The sequence below is a fragment of the Neophocaena asiaeorientalis genome, unplaced genomic scaffold (genome assembly GCF_003031525.2).
Source record: "Neophocaena asiaeorientalis asiaeorientalis breed wild unplaced genomic scaffold, Neophocaena_asiaeorientalis_V1.1 scaffold55, whole genome shotgun sequence".
NCBI lineage: Eukaryota > Metazoa > Chordata > Mammalia > Artiodactyla > Phocoenidae > Neophocaena > Neophocaena asiaeorientalis.
Genome location: NW_020175684.1, coordinates 5,150,436 through 5,171,223, shown reverse-complemented (window position 1 = coordinate 5,171,223; position 20,788 = coordinate 5,150,436).

The window sequence follows — 20,788 nt, the reverse complement described above, 5'->3', positions numbered from 1 at the left end:
ATATATATATATATTTGTAGTTTATGTTGCTTATTTTTATTTATTTTTTTATTTTTTTACATCTTTATTGGAGTATAATTGCTTTACAATGGTGTGTTAGTTTCTGCTTTATAACAAAATGAATTAGTTATACATATACATATGTTCCCATATCTCTTCCCTCTTGCATCTCCCTCCTAACACTTGGATAAATGAAAACATACATTCTTAGCTTCTTACTTTTTTTTTTGTTTTTTTCGGTACGCGGGCCTCTCACTGCTGTGGCCTCCCCCATTGTGGACCACAGGCTCTGGACGCACAGGCTCAGCGTCCATGGTTCACAGGCCTAGCCGCTCCGCTGCATGTGGGATCTTCCCGGACCAGGGCACGAGCCCACGTCCCCAGCATCAGCAGCCGGACTCTCAACCACTGCGCCACCAGGGAAGCCCCTTAGTTTCTTACTTTTGACAATGTATCTATTAAGCTGTTCATAGGCAGAAGTGTCCCGTGAATGAAATAAATAATTTTTATAACTAAAAATATTAAAAGCTCTTAGTTAATTGATGTGAGAACTAAAACCTAATGGGTATTTAAAAAATAAAACAAACTGATATTATTATAGTGTTATATCTTCCAGTGAAGATTTTGCTGAAAATATTTAGATGTTGATCATTTACGGCTACCTCTAAAATGTGAATTCTCACTTACAGGGATTGAAGTTCTACAACTAAATAAACACACTGGAGTGTGAATTTTTGATTAGGACCTATCATTGTTGATTATTTGTCTCTATGAGGTAGACTTAATTTAACTTACACACATCACTCTCTTCATAATGAATTTATTATAATTTTGAACTTTATTAGCAGTAATTAATTTTGAACAGAAAATTATCATGAGGAAATCTAATAGCATAGATGAAAGATATTGAAATAAAGTTGTGTTTAGAGAAACCACAAACCAGGGGAAAAAAAGTTAACATAAAGTGTCAAGAAGGCTTTGCATGCACAAATAGGAAACAAAGAAGCACAACAAAAACAACAACAAATATTTGATAATTAAAATATGGCCTCCAAAAATAAATAAATAAGAATACAGTTGAGAATATCATTCTGAATATTAAATATACTATAAAAGAGAAAATAGATATAGAAAATAAAGATGATTATCCAGAAAGCTTCTGTATCTGAAGAACTGAAATTATTTTGAATGGTTTCAGTCAAAAAAGTTTGCATTTCCTAAAATAAAATTGGATATATTTTACCAACAATTCTTATTTTAGCATTAGAAAAAAACTGTGTGTTTGTTTTTGGTTTTAGGTGAAAATTTTAGAAAGCTTACAGGATTTTAAAGTAGTGTTTAAAGTAACATGTTAAAATGTACTGTTCTCAAAATTCCTTTTTGAGAACTTTATCATCTACCTATTGCTGTGTAATAGTTCACTCCAAATTAGTAGCTTACAGCAGAAACTATATTGTTAGTTCATGATTTTGCAAGTCAGCAGTTAAGGTTGAACACAGCTGGCTGGTTCTTTAGATCTTAGTAGAACTCCTGTATATGGCTGATATCAGCTACAGGTCAGCTTAGACATTCTACATTTGAACGTTGGCTGGGGCACATTAATCTTCCTCCATGTGAAGTCTCAAACCACCAACTGTGTTTATGTACTGATACAACTCTGAGGGAGACCAGAAGAGTGCTGCATTCCATTGACCAGACCAAAGGAAGTCACAAATCCAGCTTATATTAAAAGAATAGTAAACAAGATTAAAATACGGATAGGAAGAGCTTAAAACGGCCTTGCAAGTGGTGAGGATAGAGGGAGGAATGAAGAACTATAGCCATTTCTGCAATATATCTTCTGCAATTAAGATTTAATTTTTATCTTATTGTACTTAGAGACATTTAAAATATTGCCTTATAAAAGTGAGAGAGTCAAATTATTTTTTTCCTCAAATTTGGAGACTATCCTCTTCAAATTGACTTAAATATTACCTTATTTTATTTCACAACTATGTAGGTTTGGTTTATATGTTTACATGTGTATAGATGGATACTACATATCTATATAACTTCATAATTATAATTATTAGTGATGAAGTACATAGTGATACAACTATTTATCCCCTAGAATCTGGAACCTATTATTCATTATAAATATCTATCAAGTATTTGACAGTTTCCAAGTGAACATTGTGACCATATTTAGCCAAAATTATAAATTCCTACCAATTTTTATGGAACAGTGCAGCTTAATTCATTTAATTTCTAAAATTAGTCAAAATAAACAGTAGTATTTAAAATTAATATTAAAATTAATTGTTAAAAGTAATGAGACCTGTTAATAGCTAAAGGTCAATCCACAACCAGAGAGACAAGTTCATTTACTTTGACATTCATGACCCATAACAAAAGGCGTAGTCTCTCAAGTCCCTGCCAAGTTGCAAAATCATTCTAAATAAATAAGACTGGTTTTGACAGAGGTTTATTTCATTCAGTTTGGCTGAATGAACCTACTCTTACATAGACATATTCTTCATCATGGCAAAATTACTTTTTCTCTTTTCTATTAGGAAGTGAATAATGATCAGGAAAACATTACATTTATATAGGGTAAAAATAAATGAAAAGGACAATGTTAAATTTCATTTGATTGCATGGAAATTAAATCACTAGTATTATTCCTCCATTTTCCAAATATTCACTTCACATACATGAACTCAAAGCAAAAAATATGAAACTTCTGGAGAGTAAAGAAAATCCAATCTAACTAATGAAGGAACACCAACCCTTAAATTTAAATTGGATTGTAAAAGTAATCATACCACTCTATAAAAGCCATTATCCCTATTACAAGCATACATTAGTTTCCCATATATGGTTAATTATGTCTATTCTCTTTCAATAGTATAATTCTGACAATGATACACAAATTGAGAAAAAATGCATTAGGTATATAAGATTATATAGTTTGCATTTTCTATTTTATTTAATCACCAACAACATGCATGTGATAAAATTTATTTGCTCCTAATTGCTAATAAATGTCATAAATAATTCCTCCCTAACTGCTGAACCAAGATGTTCACTTACAGTACTAAATTAAGAAATGCCTTAAAATAAAACACTGAAAAAATTATGATACTAAAACAACTGAAGAGTGTAATAAGTTTAACTGTTTTGCCATTAATTGTAATTATTCATCCTAAGTTTCAGAATACTATTGCTAAATAGTGAATTTGGTTTATTTTCTTCAACAGTGTCACCGTATTTGCCATTCAAAAATCCCATAAAACTACAATGTAAACAAAAGGATGTGCCTGACAGCCTGGGATATAGACAGTAAACCTATGCAGATCAATGTGTTAAGAATTTTTGTTGTTCCTCATTTAATGCTTCTAGTAAGTGTGGATAATAAAAACACTTGGAGCCCTATTTGCACCTTTATTCACCAAAAGCTCCTTTTCTGCTATTTCTGTCATTTTGCCTATGGGGGACTGTAATTTAGTTACTCATATTCCTCCACTGAAATGTGGACAACACTGCTTTATCTGGCCATTACAAATTACAGGCTCTCAGTCTCAAGAAGAATGTGGGTTTTTTTGGTGGGGATGGGATCACGGGCTATGGATGATGCAGCAGAGTCTGTTGGTAACCATTCCAAACAGATGTCTGCCGCATTTTTTTCTGTTAATTATTTTTCTCTATTGTTTTCCTGTTTTCAACCTCTATGATTTCTGCTCTGATGTTTATTATTTATTTATCCTACTTGCTTTAGGTTTATTTTTTCCTCCTTATCCTAGTTTCTTGAGGTAGAAAATTAGATTATTGAGATCTTTCCCTTTTTCTAATGTAAGCCTTTAGTGCTATCAATTCCCCTCTTAGCACTACTTTAGGTGTTTCTTACATATATTTTAAGTCCATTTTCCTTCAATTCTACATATTTCTTTTATTTTCAGGCCACCATATATTTCTGCAATCTCAAGATTTGGAGATGAAGAGTTGCTTCATCTGGTTGTTGCTTGTTGTGGTGGTATCTTCACTTATTTGAGGTGGAGGTGGAGTACTTCCTGGGCTAGACATTTATTAGGTTAGGATCCCCACTGTATATTTCCTCCTCCAGCCACTCCAGTGTCTCAGGGCAGAGATGGAGGATTCAGACCCTGATGGGAAAAATAACTGCTCCTTTGTTGGCTTTTGTAAGCAGAGTTTGTGATTGATGGCCCTTACTAGTGATGCCAGGCTTGCCTAATCTTGTCAGAGAGAATCCTGACACCTACTTGGGGGTCTTCTGTTGCTAACTTGGAGACAGGAATGCCAAAGTTGGGGGTAAATGGAGCTTAATATATCCTCCCACTTTGATTCTCTTCCAGTAGTGTATTCTCACACCAGTTCTCCTTCCTCTTACCACCTGTCAGAGTTATTTGGTTGTCTCCCACATTATTTAAGAGTATATAGTTTACAGAGTGAGAAAGAGGAGGAAGAAACTGGCCTACACCATATTGTCCAGACCAGAAGTCCCTTTTAGTTCCTTTCTTAAGTTTCAAGTCCTTTTCTATAAATCACTTTACTGTTTTGAGAACTTCCTTTAACTATTATTTAAGATTATATTTACTAGCAGCATACTCTCTTGGTTTTCCTTTGTCTGAAAATGTCTTTATTTCTCTTCAATTACTGAAGATATTTTAGCCAGATATAGAAATTGCAGTTGACAATTCTTTTCTTCTAACACTTGAAAAATGCTGTGCCATTTTCTTCTGGCTTCCCTGATTTCAGATGAGAAATCCATTGTTATTCAATATAGTTGTTCCCTTTAAAGTAATGTCACGTGTCTCCAGCTTCTTTCCATATTTTTATTTTGTCTTACTTTTCAGAATTCTAATTATGATGCATTTTAGTGTGGGTTTCTTTGAGTCTCCTATGTTGCTCAATCTCTTGAACCTGTACGTTTATAGCTTTCATCAAATTTGGAAAGTTTTCTGCTATTATGTCTTTGAATACTTCTTTAATTCTACTCTTTCCTCTTCCTCTAAGTTTCTATGATACAAAAATGAGTTATTTGCTTTTGTCCCACTAGTCCTTCAGACTGTTATTTCAGTCTGTTTTCTCTCTGTTGTTCAGATTAGGTGAATCCTATTGATCTGTCCTCAAATTCATTGCTTCTATCCTCTGTCATCTGCACTCTCCTATTGACTTCCATCAAGCAACTTTGTTTTTGTTGTACTCTTCAGTTTTACAATTTCTGTTTGGCATTTTTTGACAGATATTTCTTTGCTGAGTTTTTTTTTTTTTCCATCTGTTTGAAGAGAATTTGTAATTGCTTGTTGAAAATTTCTTATGATGGTTGTTTTAAAATATTTGATAAATAACTCCAACATCAAATTCATCTCCCTGTTGTTTTTTACTGATTATTTTATTTTTCTCATTCAACTTGTGATTGTCCTCTTTCTTGGTATGAAGAGTAATTTTTATTTGCATTCTGGAAATATAAATTCTATTAAACTAAAAACTGTGGTGCCTATTTTTTTTAAGCTGGCAGTACCACTTGTTGAGGCATGACACTATAGCTGCTGGGTGTTTATGCTCAACTTCCCACTGGGCTCCACCAACACCACCCTGAAAAATGTGGGGAATTGACTCACACCATCTTGTTGCCTCCAACTTGGAGAGTGTGCTTACCTCTGCACTGGCCTCACAAACTTAAGGGAAAGGGGAATCAGATGACTGACACATACCACCTTATCGTGCATGATAGAGTTGTAGCTGAGCACCTCATGATTCCTGTTGACAAAGGGGGGCAGGCAAACAAGTGTAAACAAGTCCCACCTTGTACCACCTTAATCTGTCTCCTTCATAGCAGGTGGATGGTGGGCTTCCCAGTGGGCTTTGCTACTCTGGAATGGGAGGTGCTGAAGTTCCCAGGAGTCCTGACTCAAACTGCCTCACTCAGTGTCATTTTTACTTCATGGGTGCTGAGGTTTATCTATTCACTGGGCCCCATTTGTCCCAGGTGTGTGTGGAAAGTAGAATGCTGATTAGTTTGTACCCTCATTGCTTTGTTAAGTCTCTTTGACACTAGGTGGTGATGGTAGACGGAGTGTAATTTAGGGTGACGACTAGCTCAATTTTGTACTGCCTTGTTAAGTTTCCTTGCTGCTGGGAAGGAGTAGAGCTTCAACTTGCCACCAGACCCTGTGGACACTGCTACTTTGGTTGGGAAACTGGAGTACCAGCTACTTCCTCAAGACTGAATACAGGACACCAGCTTCTTTCTCATATTAATACTATCTCAGTAGAAGAATCAGAGCACTACGTCCTTCCATGGGCAGGAAAAACAAGATCAACTCCCTGTTGGGCCCCTTAAAACACTACCAAGTGGGGCAATCAGAGTGCTACTGTCTGATTCTACAGAGTATGACAGGATGGGGTGGAAGACCAGTTACCTGGTTCATCACTTGGAATCCACAGTATGGGATATAGGGGTGTGGGTGAGGGGTGGGTGGTAAGGGAATAGGGACAGTTATATATAGTAAGCAGCTAGCCCTCACAAATATGTCTATATCCTAATCCCTAGAATCTGTAAGTATATTATATTATATGGCAAACAGTGTTTTGCAGATATAATTAAGGTTTTGAGCTTACAATGGAGACATTATTTTAGATTATACAGGTGGCTCCAACGTAATCACATGAGCTCTTAAAAATGGAGAACTTTCCCTGGCTAAGGTGAGTCAGATGCAGTGGAAGAAGAAGAGAAAGGCTGCAGATAGGAAATTCAGATATATTCCACTTGAGAAAGAATTAGATTTACAATTGCTGGATCTGAGATATAGGAGCATACATTTAAGGACCAGAGGCTCCTCTCCTAGTCTTTACAAACCACCTTTTTGCAGGAGAAGCCTCTTCACTAATCAGCCCAGCTAGAGGTTCCAGGGTCTCTCAAATCTCTTCTAGGCATGTGTCTTCCCTGAGCTTGGCATCTGCTTTTACTCTAGAATGTACAGCTACTTTTAACTATCTTAATTCGCCTGTAATGTTAACCCTCAGTAGCCTTTGGCTTCTGTTTCTATTGAGTTACTATGCCTGTAATCTCTTGCTCCCTCCATAGCCTCCCTATAGAACTTCACACTCCTTGCTGCTCTAACATCCATGGCACTATGACAGGTCTCCAACCTCTTAACTCAAACTGCATTACTGTTCCCCAAGCAGTCCAGCTCAGGTGATACGTACAGTAACAAGTCCCTAGGGCAGACCGCAGAAAAATTCAGAACACTGGTTATAAGTTCCACTCTTTCCAGGAGGCAGGGATTGGGAGGTGTCCTTCCAACTGTGCTGCACCACACTGGGTTGGGGGATTGGCAAAGATGAACACACACACACACACACACACACAAAACCCTTTTTAGTCAAATCCCTTCTTGGCTATGTGTTGACTTGGTGCTGAATCTTCTTTAAAGATTACAAAATACAAAAATGTATTTTGGTCTATTTGGTTGTAACTTGTATCTCCATGGGATAATTAGGGTCTGGAGCTTCCTACTGTACCATATTGACATTATTTTTCTCCACATTTACTTATAAACACCAAAAAAGTCCCTCCATACATAGATATATGGCAGCTATGTAGGCAAAAACAAACAAACAAAACAAAACAAGAAAAAACAGAAATCTTGTTTCATGATTTGTTATATGAAAGAAAACCCAATCAGAAAAGGGCACTGATAAGGTGCTTTTGTACTTAATAGTTTATCATCCAACATATGAGATACAAAATTTTAGTTAACAAATATAATTTCAAATATATTTTCTAAATGAGAACTTTTATTTGCTTTTCCATGTAAATTTTCACATTCAGTATACTTTATAAAATTAATTCTTTAAAACATCTTTGAATTTTATAAATTTAAAAATATTTTATGTAATTTTTAAACTTTTCATGAAGAATCATGTCTTTGATGTAAAGCAATTTTAGTTATAACTGTGCATATGACAATGTTAAAATAACATACAGAAAATCAAGGAGATATTTGTCTACTCATTTTGAACTTTTTAATGTCTACATTTACAGCTATATGATTTATTAAATTCTATCTTGATGAAGTTAACAAACCCCTTATATATTTATAAATTTTGATACAGTTTTTTTACAACTTTTCAAATATATTTTGAAATTATATACTTTAATTTATAAAAAAGCAGATGTATGATTTACCTTATTAATCACTAAAAATTAGAATAGCATATGTTGGTGCTAAAAATAACATTCTAAATTTTATAATAGTTCTATCCCCTCATTTTACAGATGGCAAAATTTGGTGCAGTGAGGTTAAAGTGCCTATCTCTGTTAGAGGAAGGGACAGGGGTACAAAAGCTGGAAGGCGAGTATAGAAATGGACTTAAGAGCTAAAACATGACTTTCAGTGAGGTGAATATCATCACCCCTCCCAATTAGAAAGCAAAAATTTGTGAGAAAGATCGAAACATGGCAGTGTTTTTTGTTTTCTTTCAAACAATATTTCAAACCATTGAAATAGTTTGCAGTATTTTTTTTTTCAGACCACTGGAGTAGTTCACATTACTTTGACTTCAGTATGAGAATAGCCAAGATACCAATTAGACTCAGAACAAGTAAAGATCAAACCCACTTTTAAACTATGCTGTATGTATTTCACTCTTAGTTAACCATGTTACACAAATAAAATTATAATGAATGTACCACAGGCAAATTAATCATAAAGTAATTAAGGAATGAGACACAATTAATCTGGATAACTCCATTATCAGGTTGGTAGAAAATTTGGAGGGCTTGAAATAAAGATGAGAGTTGAGGACAAATAACCATTTTTACTGTTTTGAAAGTGTAAACTATAGGAGAGATATATTCTCTAGTTACCAGGGTTTCATAAATTAGCATTAGGTAAGGAACACTGCCATGTTTACATAATTCCATCATTGCTCCTAAGATTGAAATATCAAATTGAGACATCTGAATGGGAAAATTAAACTTCACTTCCTGGTTCTCATGAGGATTTATCTCTCATTTATGATACAACACATTCTTCTCCTCAATCCATCTTTCCAATAACACTTTATGAAAATGTTGGTTAGATAAATATTCAAGATTTATGTTATGAGTATGTAAATTCTATTCAAAATGTAACCATAGAGCAAAGTATGATTACTTCTATTTCCATGAAAAATGCTTATTTTCTTGGTACAAATAATTATCTTGTTTAATTTCATTTGTTTAGTTTTATGTTTCTATCACAATTTCTATTCCAAACTCTCCAACTGCCTCACATTCCTCTACTATGTTGAGATACATAGATAACATATAAAATTTATCTTCCTAATGAAACATCTTCCAAGTCATATAACTGACTTCAATTTCAATGGATTATTTCATATATCCTGTATACAGCCGTCATCCTATCTGTCCTGTCCTGGGGATTCCCTTTATCTCTTTATTCTGTTTATTGTAACTTATATCTCCTATTTTCTTTGTTTACTTCTTCATTTTGGGCATACACATCATCCAGTAATTTCCTAAAGAAAGTGTCTCAAAGTCACTTTTCTGAGAGTCTGAATGTCTGAAAATGTATTTATTCTACACTCACAGTTGATTGGTAGTTTGGGCAGAGGATCATGTTTCAAAATAATGAAGGACCTTAAAACAAAGAAATTTGACCATGTTTCAGACACTGTGTCGATACGCTCATTAGTGCTTCAAAGGGTAATGCAATGTTCAATTTGTTTTCTTAAATGCCCTCTTTTACTGAAATATGGAACATGATATGAGATGGAGCAAGGGAGCTGTCAGTGAGATCAGCTAAGAGGTTGTTTTTGTAATCCCAGTTGAGAGAGGATAGTATTCCTGGACTAAGGTAAGAACAGTGTTGGAAATCTGGGCATTGATTTTAAACAGGGTAAAGTAAAGGAATGAGGAATAACTTTTTAATTTGGCTGGGAACAACTGTAACAATCAGTGAGCTGTGGAAAATGACCAGTGAAGCAGGTGTGGAGTTTTCTCTGCTTGCAGACCCCATCTGCACTCAAATAAGATAATCTTACAAAACTTCACCCCAAAGAATGCAGTTAGAGTGGATTTACACTGTAGCTGACTTTGGTTTTGCAAATTTCCAAAGTGTCAAAAAATTCCTTGTGAATACCAAATTCTTCTCAAAATTGAATTACCCACTTCTCTGTAGTATAGTGTAGAAAAACCCAAACAAACGTTAAGAAGACCTACACAATTTAACTTACTTATTCTCTCAAAGACCATCTTTTTAATGTATCCTTAAATGTTTAAGTCCATAATAATATATTATCCATCAATATGTCTTAGAATGCTTAGGAGGAGAGAGTATGATAAGTCAGATAAGGTGCCTGGCACATACTAAAATTGCAATAAAACTTATGCATACTATACCTCATAACCCATACTATTTAATGTATACTAAATATTTTTGTAAGGATGGAAATAATGTGCATGAATCACATCCTAATGCCTTCACATACTAGTTACAAATACATATTGTCATGCTATATATATAAATCATCGATAGTTATCTATGCCTATGAGTAAAGTATGGAATTGGGATCTGATGGACCTATTAGCTGTGATATTTTATAGAATATATAGAAATATTTATCTTTGAAAGAAAAAATATGAACTACACTTGCTTTATTCATATAAACATATAATGTAATAGTCATCTTTAAAACTGAATTAGCTTATTCTCATATAATATACTCTTTTATACTCCATAATTTACCACACCACATGAAGATCTTTATTTACAAACATCTAGCCAGATGCACTGCAAATAACATGATAATGGTTGAGCAATATGCTCTCAGGGGATCATAATTTTTTGAAAGCTATGTTGACCTTTCCAAGCCACTAGTGTATCATTTAGTGTAATAAGTGCTAGTTTCCTAAGTGCTATCCCAGTGACCTAAAAGATTTTTCCCGGCGTCTAAAAGTGCTGCTTAGTCTCCATGGTGTAGTTTACACAGTGGGAAAATGTGGTTCATTATCTCACAAACATATATTGCAGACAAAAAACTTAATAATCACAATGACATTTTTCACTTAATTTAAACTAGATAACAATAAAACGAGTGTTTCTAAAAATAAAGTGATCTTCACCTGCAGAAAGCCAATTATTATAATCCAATATTTTCTTTTTTACTGAACTTTGTCAAAAAAAGCATTCATCTACACCTTATTTTAGGACTTCTTTTAAGATGTAAATGAGTATCAGAACAGGGAGTCTATCTCTGGCTAATTTCTTTAGTGCACTCAGAATGATGATTTTCATTTTCTCCTATTGCTCTCTAAGGCCCTTTTCTGGTTCTTCAAACTGATGTTTTGTTGTTGTCAAGCTTGAATGGTAATGGAACATATTTTTTAGTTCAATGAATTTGTATCTAGGCAAGTTCCTAACTGCCTTACATAAACAGCTTCTTTGATTTTTCTATAAAAAAATTCTTATACAAATCACTGCCTCTACAAAGAGTAAAATTTAGATTTCTCTGAATGATAGGAAAAAAAGAGTGATGGAATGAATAGCATATTATATACAACATATTCCCATAACACTGTAGACATATCATCCTTTCTTTTCCCTTGTGCATCATAAATCTGAGTAACCGATTTAAGAGAGAGAGGAAATCACTTCTTTCTCTTTCTCATTCCTAATCTGAGATCAGAAATACTTTTTCAGAGTTATGATCATGCCTGAAACCACTCCTTTAGAGATGGAAGGTTAGTTATTATGTTGAGAACTTCAACTTAATGTGTGGTATATTTCCACAAAGAGTATTAGTGTATGAGGAAGCAGGAATGTATTAGCCTTTGTGAAAAAAAAGGGTGGGAGGATGGTGGGCAGAAGCTTCTTTCTACTGAAGTCCCATAAACATTATTTTCTTTTTACAAATTTATGTAGGAAATTTCGGTTGCAGAATCAAATTCATTATGACCTATTTTCTTCTCAGTTTTATCAAAGGAAACACATGTATTCTACTGCAGGGAACAGAGTAGTGTATTTCCAACTTTAATGCAGCTACGGAAATCACATGGATATCTTACCAAAATGTAGATTCTGATTTGGTAGGTTTTGAGTAGGGCTTCAGACTCCGTGTTTCTAAGAAGCTATTGGGGAATGCTGATGCACCTGCTATATGGACCACATTTTGAGTAGCAAGAGAGTAGAAAATGGACTTATTCCTTTTTTAACATCAGCAGATTTTCAGAGATGTTTGAGAAGTTACATGATTAATGCCTAGTTACTTATCAGTATAGTTCTTTAGTTAAACTGAAAACCGAACAATAATTTATTGCAGAGAAAGGATTATAGAATGGAGATTCTGCTACTACAATAACTGTCATCTTATTCTGTCAGTTTTCAGATTTATGACAAAACCGTATATATCAAACACAGCCTAGAAGTTTTGGGAAGAAAGTAGTTTGAGTATGGAGACAGTGTGGAGTATGATGAGAGATATAGGGCATCCCATGGAGGTTTACAACTGCCTTAACACTTAATAAACAAAAGGATATACTTATTATTATGTAAAAATGAATGTGTTAATGTTCATTGATTTCAAAAAAATCCACAAGATATAGGAAAGTTTATTTATTAACATGAAATGAAACCAGATATAATTTTCATTGCATATCTAATAGATTGAACCCTATAACCATACCTATGTGCAAGAAATGTTATTTTAGAATAAATGCTTGTTGACTTGAATATTTTACACTTTCTGTACAAACAGTTAGGTCACAAATGTTTTAGTAAATAAAATATTAGTAGCCAGTTATTTCATTTATTATATGATTGCTACTAGTATATAGTTATAAGTTGCAAGTATCACATTATGACTATGACAACACAACTGAGTGTATTCCACTTGAATAAAATGATCATTTTTTTCTATACCAAGATTTGAACAAGTAATATTCTACTTGTTTTAGTAACAAAATCTACTTTCTCTGTATATTTAAATTATTGCTAACAGTACTACATTAGAAAAAAAAATCCTGTTTATTTGGAATTTAATAGACTTAAGATCTTTGCAAGAAATCTGAGTAGATTATAAATTTGGAACTTGTAGTGTGCTAGAGAGCCTTTTTTAAAAGGAACACTTTCCATCACACAGTATATAATCAGTATTTGTTTTGCATTTGAAAGGAAGGGTGAAGAGCTATTATTTCAGTGAAAGTTCTATAAATAGAGAATTTGGTAATGAGAGGAATTCATGTTACTTAGAGTAAAAATAACATATACACATGAAATGTGTGTGAATGTTACATGTAAATTTATAGAACAGAACTCAGGAAACAAATGGTGAAGCTGGGATTAGAAGTAATGATAATATAGCAAACATGGTTTATAATTTACAATAAATAGTAAAATGTTCAGCTATGTTGCAGTAGCAAGAATAGAAAAAAGGAAAAAGATTTAAGAGGTTTAGCACAAGAATAGTTTATTTCTTACTCTTATGTGGTCTACATGCTTTAAGGTAGCCTGGCCCCTACAGTATATAAACCTTCTACATAGCAGATTACAGAGGCTGCCATGGTAGAGAACAAGAAAGGTAAAAAAGGCAAAAAAATCTGTCTTATTCACAAGGCATTTCTTTTTTTTTTTTAATATTATAAGCTTTAGTTGATTTTTATTTTGCTTTATTTTGTTACCTTTTTATTTAGGGCATCTCTTTGATTCCTTCTTCCCACACGTAGAACACACACATCTCCTCCTTAAAGGAAATAATCAAAGTCTTATCTTGTCAGTGATTGGTCTGCAGCCATTCTAAAATGCCAATGGGAAGATATATTTGAAGCACTCCTACTCTAGGTCTGGAGGTGGGGTTCATGACAAGATCTGACAGTCAGTTCTCTCAGAAGTCCTTATTGTCCTGGTTCCTGATTGTTCTGCTCTTGGGATTATCTATAGCTTGTATTTCTTGTCTACATATCAGGCAGGTAATGGGAAAGGTGCCTTCCTGTAGTCTGCCAGATTTCTCAGCTCAGTTCCTACAGGAAGAAGCTTAGGGACCAAAAGTTTTTTGTTTGTGTGTTTGTTTTTCTTCTTTGAAAATCTCAAACAGTTAAAGTTTTCTAGTCCAATATCTTGCCAGCAAAATTTCCTTAAAATTTTAGTTGCCTTCTCGTCTATTATGTTCCAGGATTTTCCATGTGCTAATTACCACACCCAAAGTTCTTTTGAGACATTTTTTCTAAAATCTGCTATATTTCTTGGAGATTTCACTTCCTTGCCCCACCTGATCCCCTCTCAATTAATGGAAGCTACCTGGAATCTATTATGATGAACATTTAACCTGCGCCACTTTTTTGAGAAATTTTACTGGGATTTTTTTTTTCAGAGTCTTTGTAATATCATGTTATCACCTGGGCTCTTAACACTGGTTGACTTTTCCTACTCTTGTCAGTAGTTTAACCTTTCACAAGTTTTGCTTGCAAGAGTGTTTAACTTAGTATCTGATATCTGTGTTCTTGGAAAACAGTTTGGGTTGAAGAAATCCCCCCAGCCTTTGGTGTAATGGAAAAGAAAGCCTGGCTGCAAAGAACAACCTTCCCCTTACGACTTAGTATAAGACTTATGGTAACCCATCACACACACATGCACACACACAGACACACAGAGACACACACACCTTGTTTACTTATGCAAAACAAGGCCAGAATCTCCAAATCCCATTCTTTGCCTCATGAAAGAGTAGTAGTGGAATTTTTTGTCGTCACCCATGAATCAACACAAAGTGCTTGTTTAAGTGACGTAACCAAACTTTAGTTAATCTTCTCTCATCATAGGACCCTGAACACTGACCGACCCTTAGTCAGAGGGAGCATACAGCCTATCCTTAAGAACTTTTTCAAAAATGTGAGAATCTGCTGATCCCAGGGAAAAGCATTTCCTGATGCATTGTGCTCCCACACTTGGTTCTTTTTATCCTTTTTTATTCCTCCTAATAAAAAGAAAGCCCTTTTCTGCCCCACTTTTGAGATGTTTGCAGATCTTCTGGTTGGAATGTTCTGAGTCCCCTTCCAACAATTGCAATAGTCTCTTTCCTGCCTCTTGCAATAAACCTTATGAATAAACTCTGAAATTGCTTTTATTTGAACACTTACAAATTGAGCAGTCATTTTTAGAGACTGTCACTTTCTTCTGAGACCTTGATAAATGCAAGCCATAGCTATGTTCACAAACTTTTACCATGTTTCTAACTTCCTCCCCTAGAGCTGCAAGTTCAGGAGGCAAAGAATTTCCTTTCCAGATGATTTCAAGCAATAATTTCCCACTTGTTTTGCTACTGCTAATATAAATCTCCATCTCTTTATACTTAGATATCAGTTTCCTTACTTTCCCCAGCCCAACTCCTAAGCCAGGACCATACAGTTAAGTTTATATTTTTGTTTGCTTATTTTTTCAGCAGCATTTCACTCAGGGTCCAATTTCTATTTTAGTCAGCATAATGTTAGGCATGCTATAGAATCAACACCCCACAGAAATTAGAAATTAAATGTTTTAGTGTTTGTTCATTCAGAGTTCACTAAAGGCAAGCAACTCTGCTCCACCTTCAAGTGCATTTGGAGAAGTGACTCCTCAACCAGGAACAGACACACATCACCTCAATTCACAGCCTACCAGCCAGAAATAATCACATGATGCCAACCCAACCACAGTGAGAGCTCGAAATATGAGTGAGTATGGATATTTGGGGGCAACTAGCTCTCTCAGCTGTGTGGCAAAAAGAAGAGACATAAGGCCTGCCTTACAAAAGTGCCTTCAAGTTAATTGATGATATAATATCAGTTCAATTAACATATACATGTCCTACCCAAGAACAGGGTTTGTTAGGGTGGCAGAGCCCAGTAGTTGCATAAAAGTTAAACCTTTATTGCCAGCAGTTCAATTCCTCCTCCAAATGACATGTTTATAATCAACATTCTTTCACTAGTTATTCTAATTTTATTCATGTAGCATTCCTTACATTAATTGAAAGAAAATTCCTAGGCTATACTCAACTCCAAAAAGGGCCAAATGCCATCAGCCTCTATGGATTATTGCAGTCCATTGCTGGTGCAGTCAAATTATTTATTGAATAACCATATGACCATCAATATCATCAATTTCTATATTTGTTATTGTACCAATTCTAGCTTAAACCTGGCTTTCCCAATATGAATTCCTCTTCCCCTATCCTAACCACTAATCAGTACGAAGCTAGGTGTACTATTCATGCTAGCTATATCAAGCCTAGCAGTTTATTCCATCATCTGATCTGGATAAGCTTCAAATTCAAAATATACACTTATCAGAGCTCTATGGGCAGTAGCCCAGACAATCTCATATGAAGTAATATTAGCAATTATTCTCTTATCAGTCCTACAAATAAATGGACCATTTACATTTTCAACATTAATTATAACACAGGTACACCTAAGACTAATTTTCCCATCCTGACCCCTAGCCATAATATGAGTTATCTCTAATCTCACAGAAACCAACCAAGCCCCATTTGCTTTAACAGAAGGTGAATCAGAACTCATATCTGGCTTCAATGTAGAATACATAGCACGGTCATTCACCATGTTCTTAGCAGAGTATGCCAACATCATCATAATAAAAATGTCCACAACAATCCTATTTTTAGGAGCATTTCATAACCCGTACATATCAGAATTACACACAATTGTCTCATTAAAACACTTCTTCTAAATATCTTCTTTGTATGAATTCTAACACCTTACCCATGATTTTCATATGATCAACTTATACATCTCTTATGAAAAAAAATTTACCACTAACACTAGCCTTATGTATGTGACATGTTTCACTATCAATCATCATATCAAGCATTCCACCACAAACATAAGAAATATGTCTGACAAAAGAGTTACATTGATAGACTAAATAAAAGTGGTTTAAACCTTCTTATTTCTAGAATTATACAAATTGAATATTGAATGCAAAATTCTTCCTGCCACCACATTCTACAGCAAGGTCAGCTAAATAATCTATCAAGCCCATACCCCGAAAATGTTAGTTTATATCCTTCCCATACTAATAAACCTATTGATTTTACTATCGTTCTACTGACTATCATCTCAGGAACCATAATTGAACTAACAAGCTCACACTGGTTATTAATCTGAATTGGATTTGAAATAAACATACCAGGTATTAGCCCTATTCTAATAAAATTTAAAAAAATAACCCACAAGCTATAGAAGTATCCACCAAATATTTTCTAACACAAGCCACCACATATATACTACCTATAATGGCTATTATTGCTAATTTAATATACTCCAGGCAATGAACACTTACAAAAATTTTTAATCCAACAGTATCCACCATCATAACAATAATCTTTGTCATAAAATCAGGACTTTCCCTGTTTCACTTCTGAATGCCTGAAGTTATACAAGGCATTCCACTAACAGCAGGCCTAACTCTATTAACTCATATTTTGAAATATTCAGGACATTTCATATTAAGGGACATATACTGCCTTCCACAAATGATAACAAAACATATGTTACATGAATTATTTTCCATTTTGAAATACAAACCCTCTGAATCTAAGTGTAGCCTCTGGGTAAAACACATTTAGAATCTGTGGTTGAATCTCATTGAAATCCATCTCAAAGCCCAATCATTGCTACTGCCTTCTCTGTGAGACTAATATGGGATCTCTGTTAAATTATCATGGAAAAAATAAATATACACAGAGCTGAAGCTAAAAATGTGAGGACAAACTTTTCTGAGGTGGAGCCAACCTTCCTGGGTAAAATCAAAGTGGTTTTAATATATTGTTTCCGATCTAAGAAACATTTCACTTTCCCTTTTGTGTTATATTTTATTTTCAAACAAAATATATGTTGTTCTGTCTTGCTTGGGGATGAGCACAAGAAAACACTGTTAAAGGTAAGTTTAATCCAATTCATGAAAAATGAGAACATCAGTATATTGTGACATTATAATTTAAAAATCCAAGTTTATGAATGATTAATGTCTCGCAATTTAAAACTAAAATGGTAAACTTGATAAAATTATATGATAAAGATTTAAACAAGCATAGATTTTGTTCAGTCAATTCTAAATGAACAGCATGGGGGGGACCTTGAAGATGGCAGAAGAGTAAGACGCGGAGATCGCCTTCCTCCCCACGGATACATCAGGCCCGCCCCGCACGCAGTGCCCCTCCTTCCCACATCCCCCAACCCCCGGCCTGAGTGAGCCGGAGCCCCCGAATCAGCGGCTCTTTTCACCCCGTCCTGTCTGAGCAAAAAACAGACTCCCTCCAGCGACCTACACGCAGAGTCAGGGCCAAATTGAAACTAACACACCATTGTAAAGCAATTATACCCCAATAAAGATGTTTAAAAATAAATAAATAAATAAAATAAATGAACAGCATGTTAGGAAGTGTATTTTATTTCTATTTCTCCATCCTAATATTTTGAGTTTCTTTGAAGTCACCAGATTTCATGTTCTCCCGGAATTAAAAGCTGCAAAAGAAAGATACAGTTCCTATTTTACTTGTTCTTTATTCTGAAACATTTCACATTTCCAAAGTTCCCTACTCCAAAGTCCCTACCCTGCTCTAAATTGGGTTCTACTTGATCTGAGTCCTCACTATCTCAGACACTGTATTTTCTACCACACACATCATGTTGTGAATGGCTCTTAACCTTATTGGCATGAGTATCTTCCTGTAAAATGCAAAACATTCTCATGCTTCAGATCCACTGCTTTTAATAATACCTCTGCTTCAACTCACTTTCTCAAGACATGCACATGCTTCCTGATACCATTAAGGTCTCTGCATCATGGCCAACTCATCAGAAATACCTCTGGGGACCAAAGATGTGATAGATCTCCACATGTCTCTCTGACTAAAATTGCTCTGTTTTCAGTTAGTACTTTAACACTACTTAATAATAGAGAATGTTTTTAACTCTCATTTTCTGTCTTCCCAAAGAATGTCAACTCCATGAGTGCAAAGATTTTTTGATATATTCTGATATAACTTCAGTTACTAGAAAAGCCTATTACATACTAGACACTCAAGATCTGTATATATCATCTTCAGTGCCTTGAAAAGTACCTGCTATATAGTAGACATTCACTATATATTTGTTCATCCAGTGAGTTAACTAATTAATTTGTCTTAAAGAAACACATTTGAAATAACATCTAGTATATGTACATAATCAATACAAGATCATCCAAAAATAATTATTTTGGTTGCTTTACTTAAATCCACTTACCTCAATCTCATAACAACAATAAAAGGTAGACAGTATTACCCTCCTTGCTCTATAAATGTGAGAACTAAGGCTTAGAGAAGTAAAGTGATATAGCCACTGGTACAGACTGAGAGAGTGGCTGCATTCTTGAATTAGCTAAGGTAGAGATAGATGATAGATTGATGGTAGATAGATCAATGATAGATAAATAGATAGATAGATAGATCAATAGATACATACACACATACATAGACCATATAAGCATACATTGTCTTGTCAATGCACAAATATAACAAGACTTTTTTGTTTAAAAACAAATAGGATAATTCTGAGTCAAGATATAAAGTTTACCAGATATTGTCATACAGAAGTTACAAATAAGACTCAGAACTTTTGTTGTTGTTAATTTTACAATCATCTGAAAATACAGGGTAAACAAATATAAGAGCAATACTGTGCTACATTATAATTCTAGGAGGGATAGAGGAAGCCTTAAATTTAGGCTCAACAAAATATTATAGATGAGGTAATCAAAGCTCAATAGAAAAGGTGATGTGAAGAGCCTTGAGGGTCTGAGATGTTCCTCTCTGGGCAAGCTGATTAGTAGGCTGACCATATTTTCACAGATGCTTAGGGAAGAAAACAAACTGGGGTTAGAGAACAAGTACAGTTGATTACTCAGAGCAATGTCAATAGCCAGAGTATCATTATTTTTGTACTCATTTCCTGAAACCCCATGTTCCACACATGACTCAAAGAGGGATGGATGACATCTGCACACTCACTATGTTGAGGCAGAGAAGAAGATCACAGAACTAGAGAATATTTTTTAGTGGCTGTACTTTGTTCCAGTGGGAGACAGTGTCTTTAATATAATGAACCATAAGAAGACCTGCCTTTTGGAAACAACACTATATCTTCCAAGCTATAAACAAACCTGTCATTTGGGAGACACCATCTCTGTATTCCAAAGTGGTGACTATACAAACATTCTTGAAAGATAGTTCAGAAAAAAAGGGTAGTCAGTGCCTTGTTTCCAAGATTTGCAAACATGTGAGAAATACCAATAGAAGGCTGTCTACAAACAGAGCTCAATATCTGAATTGCTTATATTCTTTGTTTTGACTATAGTCTCCCTCACTAATCATGACAGAATGGGCAACATGCCTTTAGTTTTGTTTAGCATTGTAATAAAAAGAGAAATAATTCAGGCCGGGAAAAGATTTTCCCTAGTTTCCCTTAACTCCCACTTTCAATATCATATTTTTCAGATTTAGGTTATATGATGTTTCCAATCAGTAGTGCATTAGAACTACCTCATACCACATCATGAGTCAATTATTAAATGTTCAAGAATTATACATGACAACTGTTAAATATAGCCATTGTTAAAATTAAATTAAATAAATTTATAATTATTGTTATATTTAAAAGGCAATAAATATGAAAATACTCAAAACATATCACTTGCTAGTTATTTTGAAACATTTACCATTAAATATGCTTTTTAGTTTATATATA